Source organism: Rhinolophus sinicus, chromosome 12, assembly GCF_057876585.1.
Source record: "Rhinolophus sinicus isolate RSI-liver-muscle chromosome 12, RSI-T2T, whole genome shotgun sequence".
NCBI classification, from domain to species: Eukaryota; Metazoa; Chordata; class Mammalia; order Chiroptera; family Rhinolophidae; genus Rhinolophus; species Rhinolophus sinicus.
In genome coordinates, this window is record NC_142512.1 from 56,809,063 (window position 1) to 56,819,895 (window position 10,833).

At 57.5% G+C, this 10,833-nt stretch overlaps 1 long non-coding RNA gene across 3 annotated transcripts; it reads right to left on the reverse strand.

Moving 5' to 3' along the window:
- Nucleotides 1–372: 372 nt before the first annotated feature.
- On the reverse strand, nt 373–9,354 carry LOC141568962 (uncharacterized). 3 transcript variants are annotated; one of them, XR_012492300.2, is made up of 3 exons: nt 9,222–9,354; nt 5,025–5,128; nt 373–566 (listed from the first exon to the last, which is right to left on the reverse strand). It is a non-coding gene; the product is annotated as an uncharacterized LOC141568962 (long non-coding RNA). The 3 variants fall into 3 exon arrangements; XR_012492301.1 differs by lacking the exon at nt 373–566 and adding an exon at nt 2,810–3,216; XR_016018027.1 differs by lacking the exon at nt 373–566 and having other exon boundaries at nt 2,810–5,128.
- Between the last annotated feature and the right edge of the window lie 1,479 nt (nt 9,355–10,833).

Genomic DNA, 10,833 nt, shown 5'->3' on the forward strand with positions numbered 1-10,833 from the left:
TTTAAGAGTCCCTGGGCTCTGTGATCTCTGAGGTTGCTTCATTCTGTCCTGATGTTACTGCCATGTCAGGCCCTCTCACAGCACGGATGCTCATCACAGCCTGTAATTATGCATTTATTGTGGATTTCCTTGATTGCCTGCTTCCCGGGACTGTCATTAGCGTGAGGGTGGGGCCCCTGCCTGTGTGTGGTCACCGTAACTTCCCTAGGTCTACCTCGGGGCCTGGGCACAAGTGTGCACCCGGCAAATCCCTGCCAAATGGGTGCTGACCCTGCAGGCACCACCGCCCTCCCCACCAGCCCTCCTCAGCTCCCACGGCCCCTGCCGTTCCCCACCCTACTCCCCTGCCCTCCCCAAAGCCCAGAGGCCCCTCCCAGCTTTCTTTGCTGTCTGGACCTCGCATTGGAGCTCCAACCCCAACACTCCCAGCTCTCCACACAGGCCACATTTCACTCTCTGAACTCTTCTTTCAGGCAGGAGAAAAGACTTGCAACTGGACTTCTAGAAGTGGCTCCAATGCTTGCTGGTCATGTGACTTCGCTTCTCAGAAACTCCCTCTTTCTGTCCTGTGAACAGTGACAATCCCCCCATGTAAGTATCCTGTGCACGGGGCACTGGGAAGGTCAAGAGGTGGGGTATATTCCCTCCAACCGCAAATGCCTACCAGTGAAGGGCAGACAACCCCAATCGTGGGGCCACCAGCATCCACCCACACTGCTGGCGAGAGCGGAGGTCAGGACTGCCACTTGGGGAACCGGTGGTGTCCACTAAAGCTGAAGCTTTGCCTCGCCAGCAACCCCACTACTGGGCACAGACACAGAAGACGCACTAGAATGTTCCCAACAGCACTACTGGTAAACTGGAGATCACCCACATGTTCCTTAATGGGAGACTGGGCAAATCCACTGCGGTGCCCCCACACAATGGAACACAACCCGGCAGTGCCACAGAGCACACACAGACATGCACGGCGCCATGAATCACGCAGCTTGTGTGGCACGAAAGAGGCCAGCCTCCGGGATGAGCGATGCTGCCCGTTAATAAGAACATAAAGATCAGGCAGAACTACTCTCCAGGGCGACACGTGGGAGCACGTCTGGGGTGTGGGTTGGGAGGGGGCACGGCGGAGCCTCTGGGGGCTGGTGGTTGCATGGGCGCACATGAATAGAACATCCATCCACCCAGAAACTTGAGATTGGCGCACTTACTCCAGTTTTTAGATGAATTTCAAAATGAGGAGGCCTGGTCTCGAGGTGCAAAGCATGGGTCTGCAGGCTGGCTCGTTGCTGTAACCCCCATGCCAGCCCTGTCCTTTCTCCTCTGCCCCCTCTTTTGTTCAGAAGGCAGTGGCCTTCCCACCCTGAAGCTCCAGCTCTGCACAGTCCCCTCAGGGTCCCAGCAGCCACGTGATCCCGTGCTGCTTCTGGTCCATTCTCTCTTCAAGCTCAACAGACCACCACACTGGTTTCCCTGGCCTTGCTTCGGAGCTGTTCCTACAGCAACAGCATCCAGGGCACCTGCACGTCCCAACCCCCCCATGCCAGCTGCTGCTCAGGGACACAGACCCCGCCCGTAAGCACTACCTCATCCTTCGCCACAGGAAACAGGCTCAGGGAGGGCTCAGGCTCAGAGAGGCCGGGTCTGGAATTGGCACTCCTGATCCAGGCCATCACATCTCAACTTCTGATGCTGGTAGAGTCGGGGATGGGAAACAGGGATGCCTGTGCACCAGCTGCGGCTGGTAAGGAGGCTGCCGGAACATGCTGAGAAGGACTCTGAGGCCACCTCTGGGCTCTGCAGAAGAGTGGCTGATGGGTTACTGACATCTGCCACATGTGATGGAGGACAGGCAACCTTGCTGTCCCTGAGAGCCAGCCTCACTCCATCCCCCACAGACTCCTCGAATGCTACCAAACGCACCACCTGACTACAACCAATGCTTCTAATGACAGCTCACGTGTATTTACTGAGCCCGTAATTATCAAGTGCAAGGCCACGCTAAGCACATCACATACATTCTCTTTCAACCTGCCTGATAATCCCATTATTGTCACCATATGACAGGTGGGGGTGCCCCCCAGGCCCCTGACTGCACAGTATGCACAGCCTTGAACTCCATGGATTCACCTCCATGCCCCTTGCCTTTCTTCACCTTTCCACTGCTCCAACTCCTGTCTGCCCTTCAAAGTCACCTCAACAGCCACGTCCTTCTCTCATCCCCGTTCTGCAAGGAGTCTTCTCCCTCCTGCAGCTCTCTAGCGTCCTTGGTTCAGACTGCCTTACCCTAAACTTCTGTATGCCTCTGCTGTTGGACCAACAACTTTATGCCTGGGATACATTCTTTCCTCCTTGGGCCCATGGCACCCTCCACAACTAGATTGAAGGACAACTTGAAGCTGATAGACCCTGGAGAAACACACTGTTCCCCAATATCCCCCAATTTAAAAAATGAAAAGAAAAAAAAAGATACAACAGTGAGCAAGATCTGTCCCTGCCTCTGGGACTCATGTTTCAGCAGTACCCTGTGACAACTGTTTAATGAAAACAGAGCATCCAGGAGGGCCTCCTGGAGGAGGCACCTGAATTTCGGGACCCACATGCACTGACAGGCGGGCTGCTGATCCACTGCTCTACCTTCTATTCGAGCCATCACTTGCAGGACATCTTCCCACTCCTGGAGAAGTGCCAAGTGGATCTGCAGGAGAGGGGCTCAGCAGAGCCCTGACCCACCCATTTCGAGGCTACCTCTGCATAGAATGCACACGGGTTTCACTTACACAGTAGGTCACTGCACACAAGACAAAACAGCAACATCTCTAAGACGCTTTTATTCACACTTCAGAACAGGAGCTGGATGCCTTACCATGGCACTGCCCCGGCTGCTCTGTCCCGTGGCCAAGGCTGACCTGTAGGCACAGCATCAGTGGGGCTAGCTAGTTTCATCCAAAGAGGAGCCCACAGACAAAACAACAACAACAAAAAAACCAAGCAGACTGGAGGAAAGCAAGGTCGGTATATCAGTCACCAGGCTCCTCCCTGCCAGGTCGCTTTGTCCCCAAGGTCACAGCTCCTCCTGGCTGGGTCTCTCCTAGGGCTACAGCTGTCCTTCAGGTCTGGGATGGAACAGCTCCCCTTTGTTGCTGGCCCTGGGTACTGCACCGGTCCCCTTTTAATTCATTCATTTTCCATTTATTCAACTCTCCTCAAATACCCTGTCTGAGAGTGCCATAAAAATGTAAGACCACGTCAGTTACCCATATCAAAGAACATTCTTGTATATTCCACTTGGAGTAGCTTGGAGGGGAAATTAATGGAAACTAGGGAGAGGCTAACACCCAAGCCTCCCCTGAGGCCAGCGCTGTTTGTATCCCCAGGACATTATAGCCAAAGGCGTCAATAACTGACCCAGTCAATGAATGAACTAATCCCGCCTGGCCCCTCCACCAGCAGCAGCAGACCTGTCTCTTCCCACCTTCCACCCGACTTTCTTCAGCCTCCCCGGTCCAGCCCAGGTATCACGCTCCTTCCCTCCCGGTTCCCTGAGCGCAGCCCTCTGGGGGCACAGAGGTGGATGGAGAAGCACTAAGCCCCGACCCCCCGGGGGAGGAGAGGTCCTGCGCAGAGTAGCAGGATCAGGAAACCAGGTCCCCAGCGGCCTCCACCCTAAATAGACTGGGTGCTTTGCACTTCACCTCCACGTGTACAAAGGGGACAGCCACTATCCCGGCCCCGCACAGCAGATGACCGAGGAGATGGCACCGCGTTTCGTGCGCAAAGGGCGCTCGGGGACCCTCGGGGATGGCTGGGGGCAGTGCGGAGGTCCTCTGGGCGGGATCTCGGGAACGGCTGAGGTGGGGGGCGCAGGTCGCCATCTAGTCCCCCGGCGCGCCGGGATCCACGCGCCCCGCCCACGGCGGCCTGCGAACCGCTGCGCACCGCCCCACGTGGGGCCACAGCGGCTCGCGGCCCCGGCGCCCCATTGGCCGCCGCCCAGCCAATCAGTGGGCGTCGGCGGAATCGGCCGTGCCGATTGGCCGCAGCGGGCCAGCCTCGGGAGGGGCGGGGCTCCCTTTTGTTCTTTGCTCCGCGGCGCCACGGACTCCCCCACCCCGGAGCTCAAGTCGGGGCCGCCGGGGAGCCGGTGGGAGGTTACTGACCACGTCAGGTGGCCTCTCCGGGCCCCGGCCCTTTTCGCCGCCCCCTTCCCATCCACTCACCCCCATCTTGCTCACACACGAGAGTCAACCGCCTGAAACGCGGCTTGCTTAGAGGCTGACCTTGGACCAGCCCTTTCAATACTTGTCCCTCGGTTCCCTTACCCTTGCTGTCTCCCTGTCTCCTAGGAATTGTGCAGAAGAACCCATAAAACATGAGCTTGGGCTCTTTCTAAAACGCAACCAATCAAAGATAGAAAAGCTCTGATTTTTCCTAAGAGCGAGCACGTGGGAGATTGCTGAAGAGGGGAGACTACGTGTCGGGATTTTGCTAACCAGAGGCCATATTCAGAATGACCGTCCATTTCTGATCATGGCTGGGGGTTCTTGTCCCAGATGGGGCTGGGTGGGGAATGGGGCAGAGGCCGGTGCCTCAGCCTGGCCAGCTGTGCAAACTGTTAAATCATCTTCCCTCTTCAACCACTCTTCTCAGTGGCCTCCCTCTGGGGTGGAAAGTGGTGGCCCCAGGAGCCAGGGCTCCTCAGAGGGAGGGAGCACTTGGGGCTAGGGGTTCAGGTCTGATCTCCCTTTCTTCCAGCCCACCACCTTCACCCAGAAGCCTCCTGGAAGCATTTCCCAGTGAGGTGGTGGCCATGCGCACATTCTGCAGGCAGACAGGCTGCAGTGCTGCCCGGGCTGTGGATACCCCGCTGCTGAACTCTTGATTGGGTAGACTGCAGCCTGAGGTTGCTTACCAGCTGGTGCCCCCCGCTCAGCTCCTTTCCTCCACCAGGAGGCCACCAAGATGAGTGAGGTCCTACAGGGTTAGGCCCCAGGGAATCCTCAGTGTCCCTCCCATCCCCCACTGACCTGGAATCCCACACCGGAGTTGATGGAGAGGGTGCTGATGGGGAAGATGGCAGCTTGACCAAAATGGGAGTCATCTCCAAGGTCACCAGCCCAGACCTGGGAGTCTGTAAAACATGGACTTCCCTGAGAAAGGCAGATTCTAATCTGATCAGCATTCAGTCCTCACGTGTAGGCTATGGCACAGTCCTTCAGCCATAGGTGGCTCCTCAGCTCCTGCATGCTGGGCCACCCACTGTAGCTCCCAACAAGCAGCATGGGGTCAGAAGCCTCCCCGCAGCCTGTAGTGGCCCCTGGAAGGACTCCCAGCCGCAGGTCCTTGGCAGGTGTCTGTTGGCTCCCTGAGGGTGGGGAGCTGGGAGGCTGACATCTGCGGAGTGTTTTTACTGTTGGACAAATTGAATCAATTAAACAGGCCCCATCGGGGTGGCTGGAAGCCCAGTGAATGGGAAGGAGGAGGGGAGCAGAGCCAACGGGGTGTCTCCCCGGCGAGGGTTCAGGGTGAACAGGCAAGCAGGACGTGCCCCTGTCCCTGCTGTTTGGGGGCAGGGACCCTGTGTGCTCACCACAGCAAGGGACAGAGGAGGAGGCATGGGGCAAAAGCCAAAGCCAGCCCAGGTGCTGCAGCAAGTTACTGGAGCTGACATGGAGAAACTTGGGGATTACTGCCTGCCTCCCGCCCCGCCCCCCCCCCCACACACACCAAGATCCATCTCCGCATCCAAGGTGTAGGTACTCTGGGCTTCTCAGCACCTGCCCTACAGCCCTTTGGGGCACCAGAGCTCCCTGATACCACAGCCTCCTTTCAAAGGCATTTTGTTGCTCCCACATGAAGGCCTCGGAAGAGAGAGAGAGAGAGAGAGAGAGAGAAGGGGAAAAGGCTGCCTGGGGGAGGGGGCAGAGGAGCAGATGGGGGGAGGAAAGAGGAAACAGGCTGCAGAGGTGATAGCGAGGGCCGGGTCGCCAGACACCCACCTGGAGCGGAAGCCTCCCCCTTGGGCAGACCCAGAATGATTTAGGGGCTGGCGGCTGTGTGACCCAGCTGACCCAGGGCTGGACACCCCTTGGAAGCCCAAGCAGCTGCAGGAGTACCCCTCTACCCAAGTGATACTCAGCCCCCCAACTCCAGGCAGGGCCACTTCCTCAAATGCCCTTCCCCAGAGACCTGGGGCCTGCTGGGGACTTCTTGGGCTGTTGTGGGGGGAGGAGCAGGGTTTTGGTGTGTCTGGCCAGGCTCCTTGCCCAGCTGCCACCCTTGCCACAGGCACTCACTGGCTCATCACGTGCCATGGCAGTGATGATCTCATGGTCACCCTGGACAGCCAGACGTCTGTCCCTTGATGTCAAGTGACTGTTACTGGGCCATCTGAGGCAGTTGGCCATCTCATCAGCAAAGTGCCATGGAGGACAGAGTGGTCAGCAGAAGATCTTTGTCTGCCAGCACTCAGGACTATGGGGCACTGACCAACGTCTGGGGTGGGGATGGCTGAGGGTCCCACTTCCAGAAATTAGTGTGGGACCAGGGTTACTTCTCTGGGAGATGAGGAGACCCTTGCATCTGGTACAGCCCATGGCCTGGGCCTCAGAAGGGATGCTGCCCCTTCTGGGCCAGGCCACCTGAGGTGGCCTGAATCCCAGGCCCAGCTGCTGAGGGGTGGGGGTGCAGGGAGGGGCGAGGAAAGAGTGATACTCACTCTCTGTTATTGTTTGCAAGTCTCCTGCTGAGGGCCCCACCTCCCCTTGGTTTGTTTTTTTTAAAGATTTTATTGGGGAAGGGGAACAGGACTTTATTGGGGAACAGTGTATGTACTTCAGGACTTTTTTCCAAGTCAAGTTGTTGTCCTTTCAGTCTTAGTTGTGGAGGGCACAGCTCAGCTCCAGGTCCAGTTGCCATTGTTAGTTGCAGGGAGCACATCCCCCCTCCCCACCCCCAGCGGGAGTTGAACCAGCAACCTTGTGGTTGAGAGCCCACTGGCCCATGTGGGAATCGAACCGGCAGCCTTCAGGCATTAGGAGCAGAGTTTCCACAGCCTGAGCCACTGGGCCGGCCCCTCCCTTTGGGTTTTGAGGCTCTGTGGTGTTGGGGATGGGCAGGAGGGACCTGAGAGGGATGTGGGGTCTTGGCCATCTAATGCTGTGTCTTAAGGGACGTGAGTGTTAAGATTGCGTTGCAGGCACCCCCTCAGGAGGGTGGGATTAGTCCAGGTTTGCTTGCGGAGCTGAGCACTGAAGCAGGTAACAAGGAAGGCACAGGGCCCTAGAAGGAAGGAACAGCTTTTACTCTGTCCACTGAGCCTTTGCTGCATTTTCATCACGAGCTGCGGTTCAACCTTGGGGTGGGAAGTCGCCGCCGGGAGGTTTTGGGGACCAGGCCTAAAGCCGCCTCTGCAGCCTCCCGCGCCCATCCTGGCTCTACCATAAAGCGTGAACCAGGAGATCAACCTCCGCGGCGCCACGGGTCCTCGCCGCGAAGACTGCTGGCAGCAGGAGAAGTACCGGAGCGCCCTCCAGCGGCCGCGGCCGGGAAGGCGGCCGACCTGACGATCCCGAAGAGCGGGCTGCGCGAGGAGCCACTGGGCCGGGAAGGAAGGCTGGCTGCTCACCTGCATCCGGCCTGGGGACCCCTCCGCACACCAGCGGACAGCGCCCCCCGCCCATCTCCACTCCCCGTTTTCCTGATTGGATCGCGGGAATTTGGGAACCAAAAAGGGAGCTGCCCTGTGCGAGTAAAAAGCAATTCGCCTCTTGGGGTGACTGCCCGGCTCCAGCTTGGAGCCCGGAGAGGACGGAGCTGGGGAGGAGCAACTGATGGGGAGCTGGGTGTTTTGATCCCGATCAGGTGCAGTTGTGTGCCCCCAGGCCATGTCTTTATAATGGACACAGCCTCTGGTATGGAATGCCTCTTAGTGAGGCATCCTGCCCCTCACAGCTCACCAGGTGGGGTCGAGAAGTGTAGCGCACACACCTAGTAAAGCACTGTGTCCTGGCCCACCCAGAAGTAATCAACACCTCCCTCTGAAAAATTCTGCCACATACAGGCCAAAAGCACTTTTGGGGCAGAGAGGGCAGGCAGGCACTGTTTCCAATCATATGGCTTTAAATGTTTTAACAGCTTTGAGACATACAACATAAACCATACAATTCACCCATTTAAAGTGTACCGTGCCATGGTGTTGGTACATTATATCAGTAATTTCTTAAGTTGGGGTAAACTTGCCATTTTAAGACCATTTGTAAGTGTCCAGTTCAGTGGCATTAAGTACATTCACTGTGTTCTACAACCATCACGACCGTTGCCTCCACGACTTTGTCATCATCCCAAACTGAAACCCTGAACTCATTAAGCAATGCGCTCCATTCCTCCCCTCCCCCAGCTCCTGATAACCTCTAATCCACTGCCTGTCTCTATGAATTTGCCTATTCTGGATAGTTCATATAAGTGGAATCACATAATATTAGTGCCTTTATGTCTGGCTTGTCACTCAGCATAACGTCTTTAAGGCCCACCCATATTGTAGCATGTATCAGTACTTCATTTTTTTTTTCATGGCTGAGTAATATTAATATTTCATTATATGGATGGACCACGTTCTGTTTATCCAGTCATCTGTTGATGGACATTTGGGTTGTTTCCACCTTTTCCCTATTGTGAATGATGTTACTACAATGAACACTGGCTTTCAAGCCCCTGCTCTGAATTCCTTGGGGTATATACCTAGGAGTGGAGGGTAATTCTATCTTTAGCTCTTTGAGAGCCGACAAACTTCTACAGTGACTGCACCGGCATTGTATGAGGGTTTCAATTTTTCTATATCCTCACCAACACTTACTCTCATTATTATTTAGTATAGCATGAATTTTAAAAAGTAATATTTTCATTACAAACTATATATTTGTTGAAAATAAGTGATAAACTACAGAGAAAAAGAACATTTTGTATTTACGCCAATCCCACCACCTAGAGATGACCACCGCTAATTTTTGGTGATAATTATTGATTTTCACAAGTGTAGTCTCATTTGCTTTGAAAGGTCTTGTTTTGTGGAATACTAGGATGGCAGCAAGGAGGGAGAGATCACAGGGGGCGACTGTGAAACCCTGCTAGAGTCGCCGAGGGCAGCCCCCGCAGACTGTGGCTCTATGCACAGGTCCATTATTGGGGGCGACCACGATGGCGGGCTCGCTTGCAGCTTCACTTACCTCAGTGAAGAGCGGCGGCTGGAGGGTTAAAGGAGACCACGCGGTCCCGGCGCAGCCAGCCCCCTTCCGAAACCAGCCGGGACCCCAGGCGCCGCCGCAGCCCGGTAGCCAAGGCTTGCCAGGAGCCACGCGCCCATTGGCCGAGAGCGCAGCCTCCCCGGCCAATCATGGAGGGCGGCTGCTTAGCGCCCTAGGCGCGTGCGCGCTGGGCCCCGCGCGCGGCGGGATCCCGGCTGCTTGGGGGTTGCCGCCGGGGTGGCCCCGATTCCTCGCGGTCGTCGCGCGGACATCATTTGAAGTCCGGAGACGATCCTGCCTCCCGGGGGGTTCGCAAACGCGTTCCCTTCTCAGGCCGTGCGGGGAACCCCTCCACACACACACACACACGCCCCGACATCCCACGCAACCCGGGCGCCCCGAACCTTGAACCAGCACCGGGAACTATTATTGTAAGAAAATAAACGCTCAGTACGAAAGGGAGACGCAGAATTTACGACACGGCCCCCTCGGAGGCCGGTGGGCATCGGCCTGAGGCTTTCTGCGAGAGTGGTCCCTTTATCCAGAGACAAAGGCGTCCCCGGGCCCCGAGGCCACAGCGGCAAGGGTCCCTGTCGGCCCCTCCGAGTGGACACGGGGCAGCTGGGACTCGCGGCGGCGGATCGCCTGTCCCCCAGTTCAGGGCGGGCCGACCCCCCCCCCCCAGCTCCGCGCCGCTCCCTCCCCTTCCCAGCTCCTCTCTCCTTCAGGTCCTTTTCTGCCCGCTCGCCCCCTCCCCTTCCTTTCTCCCTCCGCTCCTTCCCCTCCCACCCCTTCCGCAGCCCGACTGCTGAGCTGCGAGGTTAAGAGAAAAGACTTCGGGAGAGTTTTCATCAAGTCACCTCCGCTTTGGGGAATAGCTAAGAAAATCAAGGAGTGTGCGACCCCCGCCACTTCCGCGGAGATAACATCGCGGGTTCTGAATGGCCCGCGTGGTCGGGGGATCTTCCCCGACAGGATCTTGCCCCTCCCGGGGGAGCCCGGCCTCTCGCAGGGTCTGGCGGCCCCGGCCCCGCCTCCCTCCGCTGGCCGCTGTTCCCGGGCCTGCCCCGGAAACCCCGCGGGCCTCTGCACAAAGGCCGCAAGGACCCGCAGCCTCAGCGCCCGGAAGCCCCTCGCGTGTGACCAGGCCTCTGCTGACCTGAGAGTGTGGCCCTGGGGCAGCCCACGGGGGCCCCCTGGCCGACAGAGCCTCTAGGAAGGGGAATTGGGCCAGCGAGCAGGTGCTGTCCGGCACTCCCTCCAACCCGGGAGCCCAGCTCCCTGCGGGAAGCCCTTTGGAGAAGGACAATTGTGGCAGAGCTGGCAGCACCTCGCTGCGAGGACATGTGGCTGGGAGAACAGGGGGAACTTATCCCTGTCGTGCGGGAGACCCTGCTCGCTGCGCCATTTGTCGTGCAGGGCGTCATGCGTGGTCTCTGCTCCCGCTCCCTGCACAAGAACGCAGGACATGGTGAGGCCAAAAAGGAACACCCACGGAGCCATAGATGGGGGAGTCATATCACTATATCCTAGCTGGCGGCTGGGTTGGAGAAACAAAACAGGAGCCACACAATTCTCAACCCTCATTGCACCG